Source organism: Quercus lobata, chromosome 2 (assembly GCF_001633185.2).
Source record: "Quercus lobata isolate SW786 chromosome 2, ValleyOak3.0 Primary Assembly, whole genome shotgun sequence".
Classification (NCBI taxonomy): domain Eukaryota; kingdom Viridiplantae; phylum Streptophyta; class Magnoliopsida; order Fagales; family Fagaceae; genus Quercus; species Quercus lobata.
In genome coordinates this window covers 49898169-49918161 of record NC_044905.1, presented here as the reverse complement: position 1 = coordinate 49918161, position 19993 = coordinate 49898169, and the positions used below count along the sequence as shown (strand labels likewise).

The following is a 19993-nucleotide window of genomic DNA, read 5'->3' as shown; positions in this document are numbered from 1 at the left end:
GGTTGGCACCACGCCAATGACCTTCCCAAGAGAAACCCCATTTTTGGTCTTGTGTAGGAACCCAAAGTCATTTGGTCGCACTCCGTCTGGACGAACTTGACAACTAACAAATTTGGCTTCGTCAATAATAATAATAATAATTGAAATTTATTTAATTTAATTTCTCTTGGAAAATATCATACTTCTTTAGTTTTTGCAATTTTTTGGGTTAGTGCTAACATGTACTTAAATTTAATTGAGAAATTTTTATTTCAAAAAAACAAATTTAAATGAGAAACCTAGTATATATACTGCTATAATTAAAGATATATACCTAAGTTTTGATCCAGCCTCTATAACAAATCTCTCCTATTACCACCTTTCTAACGCACCATATCGTCCTCCTCCATCTTGGCATGCACACCACGTTAATGCACTTGACTTCAATTTTTGCTTGGTGTTCTTTGAGAAGGTAAAACAAAATGACTTCAATTACATTGTGCAATATTTGCAACCTCTTATTTCATTGCTATTTAATTATGAAAATCAGGAGTTTATATTTTTGTAGGCAGAATTGACAATGCAATAATTTATTTTTATAAAGTTCATTTTATGTCTTATTTTGTTGTCTATATCTTACTGCTTTGTATTGTGCGTGGTAATCGTTCGATAAAATGCCCTCCACGTCCACTCCAATCATTCGAGAAACTTCAAGCAAGTTCCAAGGCTGTGAAACTTATGTTATGGTCAGGTTTTAGAAATGCATTCATTTTGGAATAAAAAAGAAAAATATTTAGTTTCAAACATGTTTGGAGCCTTTCACACCAACCACCCATCGGAAGATGACATGTAACTCATCATGTGTGATAAATATAACTCACTTGATTAGTTGAGATAAATGAGCCACGTACATTGCACACAAGACCGGCTAAACAATAGATGCAATTAATGCAATCACTTAAGACCCCTAAATAAAAGAAGGCCCTCACTTAAAAAAAAAAAAAAATTATATATATAATATATTTATCTATATATTTTAATTACAAAAATAAAAATTTTTTTAGTCCTTTTATTGGTCAATGACTCATAAAATGAATTAAAAAGGCCTCATTCTATCCTAAATTGCAAAAGATTAATAATTTTTCTTTTATGCAAGCTTTTACTTTATGGATTATTATAAATTATCAAACTAACTAATAATTCGATGTATATTATATCAACTCAATTATATTATAGTGATACTAATTTATTGAACCATGTAATAAATTAATTTTTATTTGTGCAGGTTTAGACTTTAAAGTATAAAGTAGTCACGGCTTTAGAAAATTTGCAATAACCAATTAGTAATTTTGCATCTCAAAAAACAAGAAAAATATATTTTAAATAAAATAATTTTAATAAATATTATTTAATTAATATTTAAATATAAAAAATACCCCATTTAAAATTTTCGCCTAAGGCCCCCAAAGTTATTAAGCTGGCCTTGATTGCACATAACAGCCACTAATCTCATCTTCCTAAAGGTAATTGAAGCCCAAAACTTTAAACATGTTTAGAGCCAAACTTTGTCCAATAAAATATGCATTCATTTTCAGATTTGAGACTTGAATAGCACTAATGATACATGGTTCTAAGTTCTAACGCAAATTATGATGAAAAATTTCTTGTTATTTAAACATTGGCGTCAATAATTTAAACGCCTAACTAAATGGGATTGTAGCCACCAATTACTCCTCCAAAACTCCATCTGTGTCTCTCTAACAACGAAATTTGAACAAAGCTTGAGCGCAAACAACGGAAAATTTTCTCAGCTAGGTCAGCTAAGATGGAATTCAGAATGGTGTAGCATCATTTACTTCCTTATGCCAATTGCCAATCCATTATCAGCTGAAATTTGCCCCTCAGATACTCTCTCTCTCTCACCTTGGTTGCCCGCAATAACCACAAAATTTAACTAATTCAATGAAGTAGTTTTTAGCACAACAACCTTCGACTCCACACATAATACACTCTCAAACTCACACTTCTAGCTGTTTGCAAGAAATTTGGGGGGGGGGGGGGGTGTGTGGGATAAAATTCAATTTTTCCCTTTTTTTCACTTTCTTGTAACCAAGTCACCTAGGGAAGAGAAACAGATTCAAACAGATTTAAATGAAGAATAAAACCCAAAAGGGAAGCTACTGGAATTCCTACTAGATAATATGCTCCCAGATTGACATAGGCCCCGATTTGCAGCCATCCACTGCCTCTTGCAACCCCTGATACAAAGAACGAGAATGTTTTGAATGCCAATAAAAAGTATATGATAATACATAAATAATATCGTTGTAATTAATTCAAAATACCAAATTTGGTCACATAGCTTTAGACAGTAGTGTTTTACAAGATAGGATGGTGTAATGCTTAGTTTACTAGTCCTAAGACTAAGAGAGGCAACACCTATGACCTTTTCTTGCAGTGAAAGAGAAGGACCAGAGAGGGGGAGAGGGGGGGGGGGGGGGGGTTGTTGTTTCTTTGAGATTAAAGTGACCTTAGCAATATTTGAACAAAATCTGAAATTGACAGAAAGGTTAGAAACCAAACCAGAAAGTACTCCTACCAAGCTATCCACACTAATCGAGAGACGGAGCAGAGGAACCATTTTTGCAACATAATCCACAACTTCTGGCTCATTGCCGTAAGCATATCCCAAAACATAGCGGCAACAGAATAGAGCAACGCTCACTATGGTTGCCTCTAAGACTACAAGAACCATAACAGCACCAACAGTGACTTGGGCTCCATGTCGATTTCCTGCTCCCAATTCATTTGAAACCCGAGTGCTACAAAACTGTTTTATGTATTCTCTTCAATACATACATAACATACAAAAGCTTCACATTGATGTATATCAAAGTACAAAAATATATATATATATATATATATATTTATATAAAAGACAGATTTAGACCAAGATTTTCATCAAACGTGGCAGCAGCACCAATTCCATATGGAATACAGTAGTGCAAAGTGGTGGTATTAAGGCTGTTCACCAAGAATATCTTGAATTAGAAGAATCATATCAAGAATACTATAATCAATATACTTGAAAATACTGAAAAAGAAAGTACAATATAGAAAGAACTGAAGTTTCAAGTTGCGGATTCGGTAAAAACCCTTAAAGAGTATTATAAGCAGCTCAAAAGACCACCATTCAAGACTACAATTAATGACAAGAAAAGACCATATTAGTAACATTAAAAAAAATTGTAATAAACAAACACCAATTTTTCATTGAGTAAAATGGGAAAATTACCAAACCATTACAGCAGAAGGGGCAGCAAAGTGGAAGAATTCCTTAATGCAAAAGAAAGCATCCATGGTAAATAGGATTTGAGTTTCCTTACAAGATGATGAATATCTCGTGTAAAAGCCAAGCAAGATCACATTTAACCAATATGATATACTATTAAAGATCAGAAACGAAAAACAGAGTATCACAATCAGTCAAGATATCAAGAAACTTATAAGAATCTTCAACAATGAAGAGAGAAAATTTATTGCTCTGAATTGTGATTACACGGAATGAATGAATTACAAAGTATATCTTTACATTTATACAACTAATCTCTACTGTACCAGAAAATAAAAGAGCGGGGAAAACTAACAACCTTCCTAACCACCTATAACAACTTCCCAACGACTTCCCAAGATCCACTCCTCCAATAACCTTAAGCCATCTGTCCAGTTACAGCTCCACAGATACCCCATGTGCATCTCTCGTGCTTAACTTATTCCTTTCAATGCTACAAGTAGCTTTCTCAGTAATATACTAATGCTACTGTTGCTGCTGTCGTTTAATCCCTTTTTCTTCTTTTGTTCTTTAGTTCTTCTTGCACGAGTCTGTCTTCCTTCATTTATCACTGCTTCAGGTTTACTCCTTTGTTTGATCTTCTTAACAGCCCCCCTCAAGACCAGAGCTGCTTCTGCTGTGGAAATAGCTTCTGAGTCTTGCAATGGTTGTGGATAAGTGATGTTAGGACTGAAAAGGTTGAGTAAACCCAATCTACTAATCAAATCCAGGAATGCAGGTGCACCAAGTGCTTTAGTAAACACATCAGCTAGTTGTAAATTGGTTCTGACATGAAAAGTCTTAATCATCCCTGCCTGAATTTTTTCCCTGACTAAATGACAATCTACCTCTATATGCTTGGTTCTCTCATGGAACACTGGGTTTGCAGCTATGTGCAAGGCTGCCTTGTTGTCACAGTAGAGTAGTGCAGCCTTGGAGTGCTCAATTTTGAAGTCTTCAAGTAGATATAGCAACCAAGTGATTTCACAGCATGTTGAAGCCATTGATCTATACTCAGCCTCTGCTGAGGATCTCGATACTGTGTTTTGTTTCTTGGACCTCCAGGATATCAAAGTCTCACCAAGGAAAATGCAATATCCTGTCAAAGACCTCCTAGTGTCAGGGCATCCTGCCCAGTCCGCATCACAAAAGGCCTTCAATTGAAAATCTGAGTTAGCTGAGAAAAATAACCCCTGCCCTGGAGTACCCTTGATGTATTGTAAGACTCTTAGAGCTGCCACCATGTGAGGATGCCTAGGCTTGCTCAAAAATTGACTTAGCCTATTCACTGCATAACAAATGTCTGGTCTAGTCAAGGTTAAATACATCAATCTCCCTATAAGCCTTCTGTACTGTGAAGGATCATCAATTAACTCTCCTTCATCCTTTGACAATCTAAGGTGCTGCTCCATAGGAGTTTTCATAGGCTTGCAGCCTATCATACCCGAATCTGTCAAAACTTCTAAGGCATATTTTCTCTGATTAAGAGTAATACCCTTGTCACTCCTTGCCACCTCTAACCCCAGAAAATACTTCAAGGTTCCTAAGTCTTTTATCCCAAACTTAACATCCAAGAGTGCCTTCAAATCTGCTACACATTGAGCATCATTGCCTGTGATCAATATATCATCTACATAGACCAAGAGGGCAGTGAATTTAGAGCCTTTTGAATGTACAAATAGTGCATAATCAGATTTTGATTGAACAAAACCCATTTCAGTGATTGTTGTGGATAGTTTAGCATGCCATTGCCTGCTGGCCTGCTTCAAACCATAAAGTGACTTTCTCAACCTGCATACAAGAGGTCTAGCATCTGTTGAACAGCCCCCCTTGCTGTGATAGCCCTGTGGTAGGGACATGTACACTTCCTCCTCTAAATCACCATGGAGGAAGGCATTATTAACATCCAACTGATGTAAAGGCCAACCCTTGATAGCAGCAATACACAGCAACACTCTCACAGATACTGATTTGGCAACTGGTGAGAATGTCTCAGAATAGTCCAGCCCCTCCTGCTGTGTATACCCTTTAGCTACTAATCTAGCTTTGTATCTCTCCACAGAGCCATCCGGATTATATTTAATCCTATATACCCACTTGCAACCTATTGGAAACTTCCCATGAGGTAAAGGAACTACATCCCAAGTATGATTAAGTTCCAAAGCACCAATCTCCTTGTCCATTGCTCCCTGCCAAGCCTTTGAAAGCACAGCCTGATGGTAATACTCAGGTTCAACTTCAGCACTAGCAGCAAGAACAAAACTTTGATAGGAAGAACTAAGGTTAGCATAAGAAAGATGATTATGGATATCATAGGGACTACCTGGTGAAGGTCTAGTGGTAAGCAAGGAACAAGTAATCTTGTAAATAGGTAGGTAGTCTATGAGTCCTAGTAGACTTCCTAATTTGAGGTGAAGAAGTGTGAGGTAAGGCTGTGACAGGGACAGTGTCAGATGTAGGAGATGAAGAACTAGAAGTTTCAATGGAAGAATCCAATGGAACATATTCTGCAGTAACAGAAGTGCTTGCTGCATAATCTGGAAAGTCAGGCAAAATAGGTTCATTTGAGATGGTAGGCAAGGGAATAGGGTTTAAAGAAACAGGTGAGGACAAGGTGTTGGGATCAAAGGGATCAAGGTATTGAGGAAGATCAGAAGATTGAAAAGGAAATAGTGACTCATAGAAATGCACATCTCTTGAAATAAAAACTGAATGTGTGGTTAAATCCATTACTTTGTAACCTTTAACACCAAAAGGATAACCAAGAAACACACATTTAGTAGCTCTAGGTAAAAACTTATGTCTGTTATGTGCAAGTGTGGATGCATAACACAAACAACCAAACACTCTAAGATGTGAGAAGGTAGGCAGCTTACCAAAAAGAACCTCATATGGTATTTTATTGTTAATAGCAGAATTAGGCAGCCTATTGATTAGGTACACAGCTGTGAGCACACAGTCTCCCCAAAGATTCAAAGGAACATTGGATTGGAACTTAAGTGCTCTAGCCACATTTAGAATATGTTGATGTTTTCTTTCCACAATTGAGTTTTGTTGAGGGGTTTCAACACAACTCAATTGATGAATAATACCTTTGGATTTGAAGAAATCTTTTAACAGGAACTCAGTGCCATTATCAGTTCGAATGCACTTGATTTTCTTGTTAAATTAAGTTTCAACATAGACATAGAACTGTGGCAAAAGGACTTGAGTTTCTGATTTAGCCTTTAACAAATAAATCCATGTACATCTAGAAAAGTCATCAACAATTGTAAGGAAATACTTGTAACCATCAATAGTAGGAATGGAAAAGGGACCCCACAAATCACAATGTACCAAATCAAAAGGATGATCAGAAATATGAGTGCTAGATGAAAAAGGTAATCTTTTTTGCTTTGCTATTGGACAAATGTCACAATGAGTGGTTTTATTACACTGCACAAAGGGCATGATCTTATTTACAAGTTCAAGTTTACCACTTGAAGGGTGCCCTAATCTAGCATGCCAGAAATCAAAACAAGAAGCAACAGAATTACAGCAGGTAGAGGCTGGAGCAGAAGACAAATCCTGGTATTTGTTATCCAGCAGAAACAATCCATTTTGTTCTCTACCCAGACCAATCGTGCTCCAATGAGCAAGATCCTGAATAAAGCAAAATGATCCAAGAAATATAAGACAACAGCATTGTGATTTGTTCAATTTACTGACAGAAATGAGGTTGAAAGTAAAGGAAGGAACACACAACACATCAGTGAGAATTAATGTGTCATTGATATGCATAGTTCCTATGTGAGTCACTAAAACCTTTTCACCATTTGGTAAGTAGACATATGAATTAGAAACACAAGTGAAAGAATCTAAAACAGATTCGGAGTGGACCATATGATCAGTAGCACCTGTATCAATGATCCAATCTGTTTCAATATAGGCTGATTTGTTTACTGTTTTAGCTGAGAAAACAGTTGAATGTGGGATAGGATTTGAAATGGCAAACGAGGAATGACCAGAAATTTTACCTGAGAAGTTGTTGATGTAATTGGAAGTAGATGCACTTAATGCCAAAGGCTGAGAAGTGCTAGCTCCTGCAGTGTTCAAGCAAGCTAACTGCTGTGAAGTTGAAGACTGAGGTATTCCTACAACTGACTGTGAATTCAGAAAGGCTAAAAGCTGTTCACATTGAGATTTAGAGATTGGACACTGTGGAGTTGAAATCATAACTTCCTCAACAGATTGAGTAGGATTGGTAGTTCCAAAACCAGCTACTTGATTGGCCATGGACTTGTTCTTGAATTTGAATCCTGGAGGAAAACCATGTAACCTGTAGCATTTATCTACTGTATGCCCTGTCTTCCCACAATGAGTGCAAATAGGACCTTCCCTTTTGAAATTTCCTTTGTTGTTGTGGTTGTGTTTAAAGCCAGAACCAGCATTTGAGTATAATGTTGTGGCTTCAATAGGATGTGTGGAACCAGTGAATTCACCATTCTTGAAACTCCTTTGCTTTTCTTCTTGCAATATCAATGAAAGAACTCGATTGATATCAGGTAGAGGTTCATACAGCAAGATTTGACCTCTGATAGCTGAATATGAGTCATTCAGTCCCATCAAGAATCGCATCACTTGATCACGATGATATAAGTCTGAAGTGGTTCTTTGAGCTCCACAATTATAGGGACATTTACACACAGGCACAGATTGATAGTTAGCCAATTCATCAACCAAGGCTTTGAACTTCGTGTAATAATCTTCCACAGACAATTGACCTTGAACAAGGTAAGCTGATTCCTTCTGAAGTTCAAAGATTCTAGGGCCACTTTTCTGAGAAAACCTATGACGAAGATCCAACCAAATTGTTTTAGCATTGTCAGTGTACATAATGCTAGAAGCAATATTTGGTGATACTGAATTGATAATCCAGCTGAGCACTGTCATATTACACCGAGTCCACAAAATGAATTGTGGTGAATCTGGACTTGGCTCTGCTATGGTGCTATCGACAAAGCCAGTCTTGTGCCTAGAAGTGAGTGCAATGATCATTGATCTCGCCCATGGAAAGTAATTTCTACCTCCAATCAGCTTCTGAGAAACGAGTTGAACAGTGTTGTTATCACTACTGCTAAGATAGAATGGATTTACAGAATCACCATTCGCAGCTGTGGTAGTTTGATTGTTGCCTGATGAATGATTGTTTGAAGTTTCTTCAACGGTCGCCATTGTTGGAGCTTCGAACCTTGAAGAAGATTAGATGAATTCTCAGAGAATTCAAGAGAAAATAACCAAAAAACAACAAAGGAACAACGATCTGATCCTGATTATTGCTCTGATACCATATTAAAGATCAGAAACGAAAAACAGAGTATCACAATCAGTCAAGATATCAAGAAACTTATAAGAATCTTCAACAATGAAGAGAGAAAATTTATTGCTCTGAATTGTGATTACACGGAATGAATGAATTACAAAGTATATCTTTACATTTATACAACTAATCTCTACTGTACCAGAAAATAAAAGAGCGGGGAAAACTAACAACCTTCCTAACCACCTATAACAACTTCCCAACGACTTCCCAAGATCCACTCCTCCAATAACCTTAAGCCATCTGTCCAGTAACAGCTCCACAGATACCCCATGTGCATCTCTCGTGCTTAACTTATTCCTTTCAATGCTACAAGTAGCTTTCTCAGTAATATACTAATGCTACTGTTGCTGCTGTCGTTTAATCCCTTTTTCTTCTTTTGTTCTTTAGTTCTTCTTGCACGAGTCTGTCTTCCTTCATTTATCACTGCTTCAGGTTTACTCCTTTGTTTGATCTTCTTAACATATACCAATGGCCAATGCTGCACCTACAGTTCCTAATTCCAGCTTAAATACCAGAGCCCAACAGAGAGGTATATGCAAACAAAGAATTGCACACGAGCTTATAAGAATTGGAAGGATCAGACTTTGAGACTAGAAGTAGCAAACCAGTGACTGAAGAATACCATAGCCAAATAGTGCAAGGATGAGCCAAATGCAGTACTTGCCGGCTGCAAGTGAGATCTGTGGATCTTGTCCAAAAAATATTAGAAGCTTGTCCATGAACATCCAGAGTAGAGATATTGGGAGACAAACCAAAGTGAGAGAGATTATAGCACAGCAAGTATAGGTTCCAAGTTTATGATATTGTTTTGCTCCAAAAGTTTGACCACATAAAGTTTCCAATGCACCAGCCATTCCTAACTGTGAATATCAAATTTTGGTCAATCATCATGTGAGTTTAATATTGATTTAGAACTTAAAAAGAATTGAGATGCATGGTAAGTAATTGTATCAGTAAAACACAGATGGTGATGATTTGAGGTAACTGTGCCACGCACCCATGACAACATTTGGTCTAGTACTTCTCTTATCTGCTTGATTTAAGCTTTGATTATGTTGGTTGGATCAACCCAATCTTGATTCCTTAGAATTAAAACAAGAAACTCGAAAGCACCATAGCTATTGAATTCATTGAGATAGCCAAAATAACTAGGCACAAATTCAAAGAACAAATTCGCCTGCCCACATATTTGGCTACACAATTGCTTTCTGGTCGCAGTAATGAATTCAAGATGTTAGATTTTGTCCAAGTAGGCCCAAGCGCAGTTGGATCCACCGTTTTTTATATTGTACTTGTTGCAGTACTAGTCCTAGACTATGCCCGTATATAAACATTTTTTATGCATTTTTAGTTACGATTTGATGATAGAGGATTAAGGAGTTCTTCCACTTTGCTACCCCTTCTCCTATAATGGTTTGGTAGTTTTCCTTTTTACTCTCTATGAAAAAATTGATGCACTGTTTATTGCAATTTTTGTTTGCGGTACTAATATGGTCTTTTCATGCCAAAGATGATTGTAGTCTTGACAGGAAAAATTACCAAAACATTATAGCAGTAGGGGTACCAAGGTTTCAACATGGTATCGCAGTCACCCAAAGTCACTGTCACATGCCTCCATGCGCTACCATGTGTCAGGATTCAGTGTAGAGCCTTTGTAATGCGCTCCTATACGCATCACATGCATGCTCTATTCAAATTATGACACGTGTCACCATCTAATCTTTCCATGTCAGTCACAAGTCATGTCATTATGCACACAAGCTACCACATCATCAGGAATCTATCTTATTGCCACATCAGCATTTGAACCATGTCAACACGGCTAACTATTGACCTCCACCACCACCACTGATTTTTTTTTTTTTTAATTAATTTCCAATTACGCATACTCCCATTCTCCTTTAGTGTAGATTTTAAATTTATGGTTTGTTTTCTCATTTGACACTCGGTGAATGAGCCAAATTAGCATTAGTCCATGACATCTCTAGCATATATATATATGTCACTAGACATTTATAGTTATGGTAGCTAATCAGGCAGACTTGATCAACTAGGCCTTATCCCAACTTTAAATTCCATCTTTCTTTGTTCATTTTTTCGTAATATGTAAATCTTCCTCTTGGTTTCTTTGATGACTTTGCACTTTGCAAACACATGGCATCTAATTCTACCACTTTTACCAGACACACACTCTTACATCAGACATTTCTTGCATTCGCACTACTAATGGATCATTTATGACTGTTCATAGTATAGAGACAATATTATCAGAACAAAGAGGTAGATACGAAGAAAGAAGAAAGTTAAAAAACAAAATAACTAACTAAACTACTCTAACTGACTCTAACAGCTGGCATAACTAACAAGCACGTGTGCTAGACACGTGAGACTAACTCTACTAATTAATACGAGAGTAAACGACATGTAGTATAAGGCCTAAGAACAAAAACTACAATACCAGCAAGATCTTTCTGCAATTGAAAAACTCGAGGTCCATTCCCTTGTGAAAACCTCTCTTGAAGATTACTCCAAACATCCAGTGCTGAATTGCGATAAGTCGTGCTTATTGCAATCTTTGGTGATACGCAATTTAGAATTACAGCCCTTTCCATGTTGTTCTTGTGGAAAGTGCACATGTAATGTCAATGGCAAAATAGCTGATCTTCAACATAGAGATTCAGTGATGCAATTGTTAATGGGGCTTAATGAGTCTTTTAGCCAGGTTAGAGGTCAGGTTTTACTCATGGATCTCCTGCCTCCTCTCCACAAAGTCTATTCTTTGTTAATTCAAGAAGAGAGACAAAGATCAATTGGACAATCTCATGGACCTTTTGTTGAGTCCACAGCTCTTGCTGCTAAAGCTGTGAATTCAGTTGCAGCTACTGGAACAAAGAACTACAAGAAAGGCAAAGAAAGACCAACATGCAGTCACTGTGGCTTGATTGGACACACTGTAAATAAGTGCTACAAGATCCATGGTTATCCACTTGGATATAAAGCCAAATCCAGAAATCCTGTTGCAAATCAAGTGTCATGTGTTGATTTTGGTCCTAATCAGATTGGCTCCTCAAACCAGTTTGGACTTCAGTCACAGCAACTTGTTTCTCAGCCACAGTTCAATGGCACAGTTGGTAATCAACCTGTTTCTCAGCCTCAATTCACTAGCACAATTGGCACTCAGCCCTAATTTGGTAGCACAACACACTCCCCATTCACACCAGAGCAATACCAAAAGATTCTTGCCATGATTGGTGGCCAGGAGGTTGCTTCCACTCCCATTGGAATGGCTAATAATGTGTCTTTTCCATTACAACAACCTACTCCTTTGGCAGGTAACCATTTCATGCCTAGGTCTGTTTTTGATCTAAAGCACTCAATATTTGCTGCTAAAATTGTAAATAAAACTGCTTTCGGACATAAGACTTGGGTCATAGACACAGGTGCAAGTGATCATATAGTTTGCTATGTGACTTTAATGCATTCTTTTACTTCTATCTCTCAATTTGTTGTTGAACTACCAAATGGAGAATCTGCTCAGGTTGCTCATGTTAGCTCATCTCATGTTTCCACCAATTTGACCCTTCACCATGTGCTATGTGTACCTTCCTTCTCTTTTAATCTCCTTTCTGTTAACAAGTTGACTCAAAAACTTCCATATTGTCTTGTTTTCTTGTCCCATTTTTGCTTCATTCAGGACCTCATCCATTGGTGGAAGATTGGGAAGGGTGAAGTCAGCAATGGACTCTATTTGCCGCAGAATATCACATCTGCTTCAGCAGTTTCACCATCATCCCTTCAAGATTATATTTCTCAATTCAGATCTACCCATTCTGCCACTATTTCTGCACAAGTTTCTGTCCAAGACATGTCTTCTCTATGGCATTTTAGGTTAGGACACCCTTCTTTCAAGAGGTTATTACCTTAAAAGATGTACTTTCTTCTTTTTCTGCAAATTGCAAAGATTTATGTACTGTTTGTCCTTTGGCAAAGCAAAAAATTCTATCCTTTCCATTCAATAATAATATTTGTTTCAACCCTTTTGATTTGATTCATGTGGATGTTTGGGGTCCATATTTTGTTCCTACTCATGATAGATACAAGTATTTTCTAACCATTGTTGATGATGCAACTAGGTCTACTTGGGCATTCTTAATGAAAACCAAGTCTGAAGTTAGATCACTCATTATTTCATTTTATAATATGATTAAAACTCAGTTTGGTGTTATTTTAAAGTCCCTTAGATCTGATAATGCTTTTGAATTCAACATGATTGATTTCTTTAGTGCTCATGGCATTGTTCACCAAAAGAGTTGTGCTTGCACTCCGCAACAAAATTCTGCTTTTGAAAGGAAGCATCAACATAGTTTGACAATAGCTAGAGCTCTAAAGATTCTTGCCATGTTGTTGAATGTATACGTACTGCTATTCACCTTATAAAAGGACTTCCCTCCCCCTTGCTTCATCAAAAATCTCCTTTTGAAATGCTTTTCTACAAACTTCCCTCCTACAATCATCTTAAGGTTTTTGGTTGTTTATGTTATGTTTCAACCATTGCTGCAAGGGCTAGTCCTTGTGCATTTCTAGGATATCCCTACAAGGGCTAGTCCTTGTGCAGAAGCAACAGCAAATTTGCCCCAAGGGCTAGTCCTTGTGTATTTCTAGATTACATAGAAACTTTTTCTCCTGTTGCAAAGATGGTTTCAGTTATATGTCTATTAGCTGTTGCTTCTGTCAAAGGGGGGTACTTGTGTCAATTGGATGTGAATAACACATTCCTTCATGGTGATCTCAAGGAAGAAGTATACATGGCTCTTCCCCTGGTTTTCATGGTAAGAGGGAGCTTGTATGCAGGTTGAATAAGTCCATTTGTGGTCTGAAACAAGCTTCCAGACAGTGGTTTTCGAAATTCTCCACTGCCTTGATCTGTGAGTTGGGTTTTAGACAATCCAAGGCTGATTATTCTCTCTTTCTCAAGAGTTCTGCCACTTCTTTCATTGCCCTTTTGGTTTATGTATAAGATATTCTCATTTCCAGTAACAGCAAAGAAGCAGTGAATGAATTGAAGCACATGTTGGATCAGAAATTAAATTGAAGGACCTTGTTGAGTTGAAGTTCTTTCTTGGTCTTGAGGTTTAGCTCAGGGTATTAATCTTTGTCAAAGGAAATATACTCTAGAAGTCCTAGATGATGCTGGAATGTTAGGTTGCAAGCCTTTGTAGACACCCATGTGGTAGAATTTAAAACTTTGCAAGTATGAGGGGCAGTTGCTAGATGATCCCAGCTCTTATAGGAGGTTGATTGGCAGGCTTCTTTATCTGACCATCACTAGGCAAGACATCACCTTTACTGTCCATAGGCTCAACCAATTCATGGCTCATTCCAGGAAGCCTCATCTTCTTGCTGCTAATAGGGTCTTACAATATCTCGAAGACACTTCTGGTCAAGGATTGTTGTTCTCAGCTACTTCAGAACTTTACCATAAGGCATTTGCAGATGCTGATTGGGCATCCTGTCTTGATACCAGAAGATTTGTCACTGGATTTTTTTTGGTGATTCTCTTATTTCCTGGAAATCCAAGAAGCAACAGACTGTTTCACGCTCTTCTGCAGAATCAGAGTATAGGTCCATGGCTGTGGCTGTTTGTGAGGTCACTTGGATTCTTTATCTTCTCAAAGACATTCAGGTGGATCATCCTAGAGCTGCTTTGCTGTTCAGTGATAGTCAGGCAGCTTTACACATTGGTGCTGATCCTGTATTTCATGAACACACCAAGCATATCGAGATAGATTGCCAATGTGGTTCGAGATAAGTTCATGGAAGGTGTTATCAAGTTGTTGCACGTCAGAACTCACTACCAACTTTCTGATTTGCTTACCGAGGCTCTAAGCTCTAGCCAATTTCACCTCTTATTGTCCAGGATGAACCTTGTGATATTCATCACAAACTTCCTCTAGAGGGGGAGTATCAGAATAAAGAGGTAGATACGAAGAAAGAAGAAAACAAGAAGAAAGTTAAAGAAACAAAGTAGAAACAAACACAGAGTTAAGCTACAAGTAGTTTTTGTATCTTAGGCCTTATACTATAGGTCATTTTACTCGTGTTAATTACTAGAGTTAGTCTCACGTGTCTAACACACGTGCTTATTAGTTATGCCAGCTATTGGAGTCAGGTAGAGTAGTTTAGTTTGTTATTTTGTTTTCCATCGTTTTTCTTTCTTAAGCCTCTGTTATGATTAGCCTCTATATATATATATATATATATATGGCTCTAGTTGTACAATAAATATTTAATACAATCAATTCATTCAATCAATTTGCTTTATGTTAGTCAACTTTTTGAATTAGGAGTAGATATTCTATTTATCAATCATGGTGTGAATGTGCAAGATCCTTGGACGGGTCAAGTGCTTAGGATAGACCGTAAGATTAGACGTATGTTTAAGGTTCACGACTTGAAGATTCCTTCACAAGTTGTTTTTGTTGCTACTACTACTGCCACCCTCTCGCCTAATTTATGGCATGCACATCTTGGTCATACATCATTATCTCGTCTTCAATTGTTAGCTTCTCAAGGTCATTTAGGTTTAGTTCAGTTTTCAAAATTTGATTGTACTTCTTGTCATTTTGGCAAACAAATAAAATTGCCCTTTAATAATAGTGACTAATTTTCTTCTACACCTTTTGATCTTATACATTCTGATATTTGGGGTCTTGCACCAATTCCCACTGAGGGGGGATCTCGATATTTTGTCATGTTTGTGGATTATTTTTTTGGATATTCCTGGATTTATCTGCTTTAGCATAGGTCTGAACTTGTGTCCATTTACCAAACATTTCATAAAATGATTGAAACACAGTTTAATCGCACCATTAAGATCTTCAATCAAATAATGCTCAAGAATATAATGATAAATCATTCCTGTCCTTTTTAGATAGCAATGGTACCCTCCCTCACTGGTCTTGTCCTTACACCTCTCAACAAAATGGTGGTGCAGAACGAAAATATCGTCACATTCTTGATGTCCTTCTCATTTCTGCCTCTATTCCTGAGCGCTTTTGGGGTAAGGCAGCACTCACTGTTATTTACACCATTAATCGTATCCCTTCACCTACCACACACAACAAATCACCCTTCAAGCTCCTCTATGGTCAAACCTAACTACTCCTCTTTTCAGTTTTTTGGTTGTGCTTATTTTGTCTCTCTTCCTTCTTATGAATAGACAAAGCTCCACCCTCGTGCTTGTCTCTATTGCTTCCTTGGCTATGGTGTCTCCCAAAAGGGATTTCGCTACTATGATCCCATAACTCATCGCCTTCGTGTCTCTAGTCATGTTAAGTTCTAGGAAAATTGTCCTTTCACGAGTCTTCAACAGTTTCCCATGTCCTCTGCCTCAGAGTCTCCCATTTTTACTGATCTTTTCCTCCCTCTTTATTTTAAACTTTTGGGGGATTCTTCAACATCAGCTTCCTCTCCAGACGACTCATCTCCGATTTTGTCTCCCGGCACATGCCTCGCCTGTCTTGGATCCTATGGCACCACTGTCTCCTGAGCCTCCTATTGGTCCTGACCTTCGTTGCTCTTCTCGGGTAAGTGTTCCTCTTCCTTATCTCACTGATTATCACTACTCTTTTGCTCTTGCCACCCTATATAAGCCTCACACCTATCATGAGGCCCATACTAACTCTCTTTGGCAGCAAGCTATGTCCAAAGAACCAGATACCCTTCACAAAAATCACACTTGGGATATGGTTGATTTGCCTCTTGGTCAGTCTATAGTAGGCTGTAGGTGGGTTTACAAGATCAAGACTAAGGTTGATGGATCTGTTGAATGATACAAGGCTCACCTAGTTGCCAAGGGCTTTACTCAGGAATATGGCATTGAATATAAGGAAACATTTGCTTTTTTTGCTCACCTTACATCTGTCAAATGTCTCATTGCTGTGATTGTCATTCGTCATTGGCCTCTTTATCAGATGGATGTGAAGAATGCTTTCCTCAATGGAGACCTACAAGAAGCAATGTACATGCAATTACCCCCTGGCTATACTCACTCAAGCCGTCAAGTTTGTTGCCTTCGTCGTGCTCTTTGTGGTCTCAATGGGGCTCCTCAGGCTTGGTTTGAAAGGTTTAGCTCAGTTGTTGCTCATCAGGATTTCATTTCAAGCCCTCATGACATTGCTCTCTTTGTCCGAAGATCCTCTACCGGTATTACTCTTATTCTTCTTTATGTTGATGACATGATTATTACTGGAGATGATTTTGCAAGTATTTGCTCTCTTCAGCACTTTCTTAGTCAGCATTTTGCAATGAAAGATCTAGGCACTCTCAGCTATTTTCTTGGGTTTGAGGTTACCTCATCCTCTAATGGATACTATCTTTCCCAAGCTAAATATACTTCTGATCTTCTCTCCAAAGCCGGTATCATAGACAACAAGACTATTTCCACTCCCTTGGAATACAATGCCAAGCTCACATTCTTGGATGGTGGACCTCTATTAGATGCTACTAATTATTGTCGGTTGGTTTCTGATCTATCTCATTGTCACTGGCCCAAATATTTCACATGTCGTGAGTATGGTTAGTAAGTTCATGGATGCCCCTCATTTTGTCCACTATGCTGCCGCTCTTCGGATTCTCTGATACGTCAAAGGCATACTTTATCATGGTCTTCACTACTCCTCTCGGTCTTCTCTCAAGCTCCATGCTTATTCAGATGTAGATTAGGCAGGTGATCAGATTGATCTATGCTCCATCACAGGGTTTTTGTTTCTTGTTAAGTACTTCTCTTGTCTTATGGCGTAGCAAGAAGCAGGACATGGTTTCCAATTCTAGTACCAAGGCTAAGTATCGTGCCCTTGTCGACACCACATGTGAGCTTGTCTAGCTTCAATGGCTCTTGGCTGACATGGATGCTCTACTGCCCACTACCACGTCTCTCTATTGTGATAATCGTAGTGCTATCTACATTACTCATAACGATGTCTTCCATGAACGGACCAAGCAAATTGAGATCAACTGCCACATCACTCGCCAGCATCTTAAGAAAGGCAATCTCCAGTTGTTCTCCATCTCCTTTGCCAACCAACCTGTTGATATCTTCACCAAAACTCACCCGCCTGGTCGTCTTCGAGATCTTATATCCAAACTCCAGTTGGCTTCCTCCTTGCCACCTTAAGTTTGAGGGGGGGATGTTAGTATATAGCTTAGTCTAGCCTAGACCATCGAGCTTATCCCAGTATATTGTACTTGTAGTATACTCATATTACTTGTACTTCATACATACTTAGCCTATATAAGGCTCTCCATTGTATAGTGTTATTTATATAAAATATACATCAATATACAAACTATTCAATCTTTCTCTCTCTCACTTTATATTCTTAACATTCATCATGTGCGAAAATTGACCTTGAAGCTCCTATCAGTCAATCAATTTTTTGAACTTAATTTTGACATTACATATTCCTACTTTTGGTATGATGTATTGTCAAGGATCCTCGTATAGAGACAATCATAAAGACTTGTCCTAAGGTTGGATGGTTTTTTGAATTCACCTCCTTACATCTTTCCACACATTCAGTTTCCATTAATTGTTCCCACAAGGCTAAAAGCAGAAGGAATGTGTGAATTTCCTTTATACTTAATAAACCAAAGGGATTTGTTGTTCTTACACATGGAAAGAAAGTGTGCAGACTTGTTAAATCATTGAATGGATCAAAGCAAGCTTCAAAGCAATTGCATGAAAAATTTGTTAAGATGATGATGTCAAAGGGGTTTAGAATTATTAAGTGTGACAAGTGTGTATGTTAAAGATATCACAAGTGGTTATGTCATTATGTGCTGATAATAAGTAGCAATATTGATATCTTCAAAGCTTCCAAGATGTTGACTAGTAAGTTCGACATGAAATATTTAGGTTTTGCAAATATGATAATGGGAATGAAACTTTTTAGAACATCTGAGGAATTTGTCTTGTCTCAATTACATGAGAGATGTGATGATAGTCTAGCAAGAACATCTAAAAATTTAAATCTACATTTAATGGGAAGGGCATATATAATTGGCAAGGCTTGTGAATCTAAATAAACATGTGATGAAACTTGTGCCTTCTATTTGTATACAGAAGGCATATATATTGGTAATTGGTCCATGATTGATGTATAACGGAAAGAGTGTAGACTAGATATCATTCTAGCAAAACAAAAATCCTTGAATCCATAAGGCTTTTCTTTAATCCACAAATAATAACTAGGTGAAAGAAAATAAATCGACTAAAATTTATTTATAATAGATTTCTTATTTTTGTTTCAACCACATGGGGGCCAGTTTAAACGCTCCAATAAAAGACTTATATCTTAAGCTAAATATTCTTATACCAACCCTACCATATAAGATCTTAATTTTGACTCATGGAAACAAAACCCTTATATATCAAAAACCAATCTATATATACTATAAAATCGAAACCTGTTAACCAGTAGTTGACCTCACGAGAGTTAGCCACCTTAGCTTTGCAGCCTCCACAAATTTACACATCATTATTAATTTATTAAACCATTTAATTTTATAATTTTTTTAGACTTCAAAAAACCCGATTACTTTGAAAAGTGAAAACTTCAAGTGGTTACCCATGCCTTGATTTCTTCTTCCATGTTGTACCTGATACCCTACCCAAATCTTTGATTCAAAGACTCAAATTGGCTTGGACCCTCAACCCCCTGACCACTCTTAAAACTCATCTATAATTTCCGAGTATGTGGCATGGTAAAGTCTAATAAAGAAGGGTTTTACACAGCAGCATTTTGGCTACACAAAGACCACCCTAAGACATTAGCGTGTAATATTGGGTCCCTTTCTGATTTTGGTTACATGAAAGACTTGCCTGAGATTTTGTATAGGCTTTTAGAAGGTTCTAATGTGAGGAAGAATCAAAAAGATGAGTTGAATAAGAGAAAAACTAGGAAAAAGAGTAGTAGTAGTTTAAGTAGAGGAGTGCAAGATGAGTGGAATCAACAAAAAACTGGGAAAATGAGTAGAAGTAGTTTAAGTATGGAATGCATTTGAGGCCTGGAAGTTTTAAGTTTGCAATTCTGGCAGATTACTATTTTCTGAATTCTATTTTTTTTTTTTTTTTCCTTTGGTTTCTTAATTCCGCACAATATGGAACCCAATTGTTTATGCACATGCATTGCTATTTACAAATTTATTTTAAAAATTGTTGTGTATTGTGATATCAATATTTGGTTAAGAGTAATAATTTTTACGGATTAGTTCTTTGGAAATTTGGCTTTCATTTAAAGTGTTGTGGTTTTATTTATGTA

The 19993-nt window shown here is 37.4% G+C and overlaps 1 pseudogene; it reads right to left on the bottom strand.

Moving 5' to 3' along the window:
• Positions 1–2097: 2097 nt before the first annotated feature.
• LOC115965739 lies at positions 2098–9526 on the bottom strand (annotated as a pseudogene).
• Between the last annotated feature and the right edge of the window lie 10467 nt (positions 9527–19993).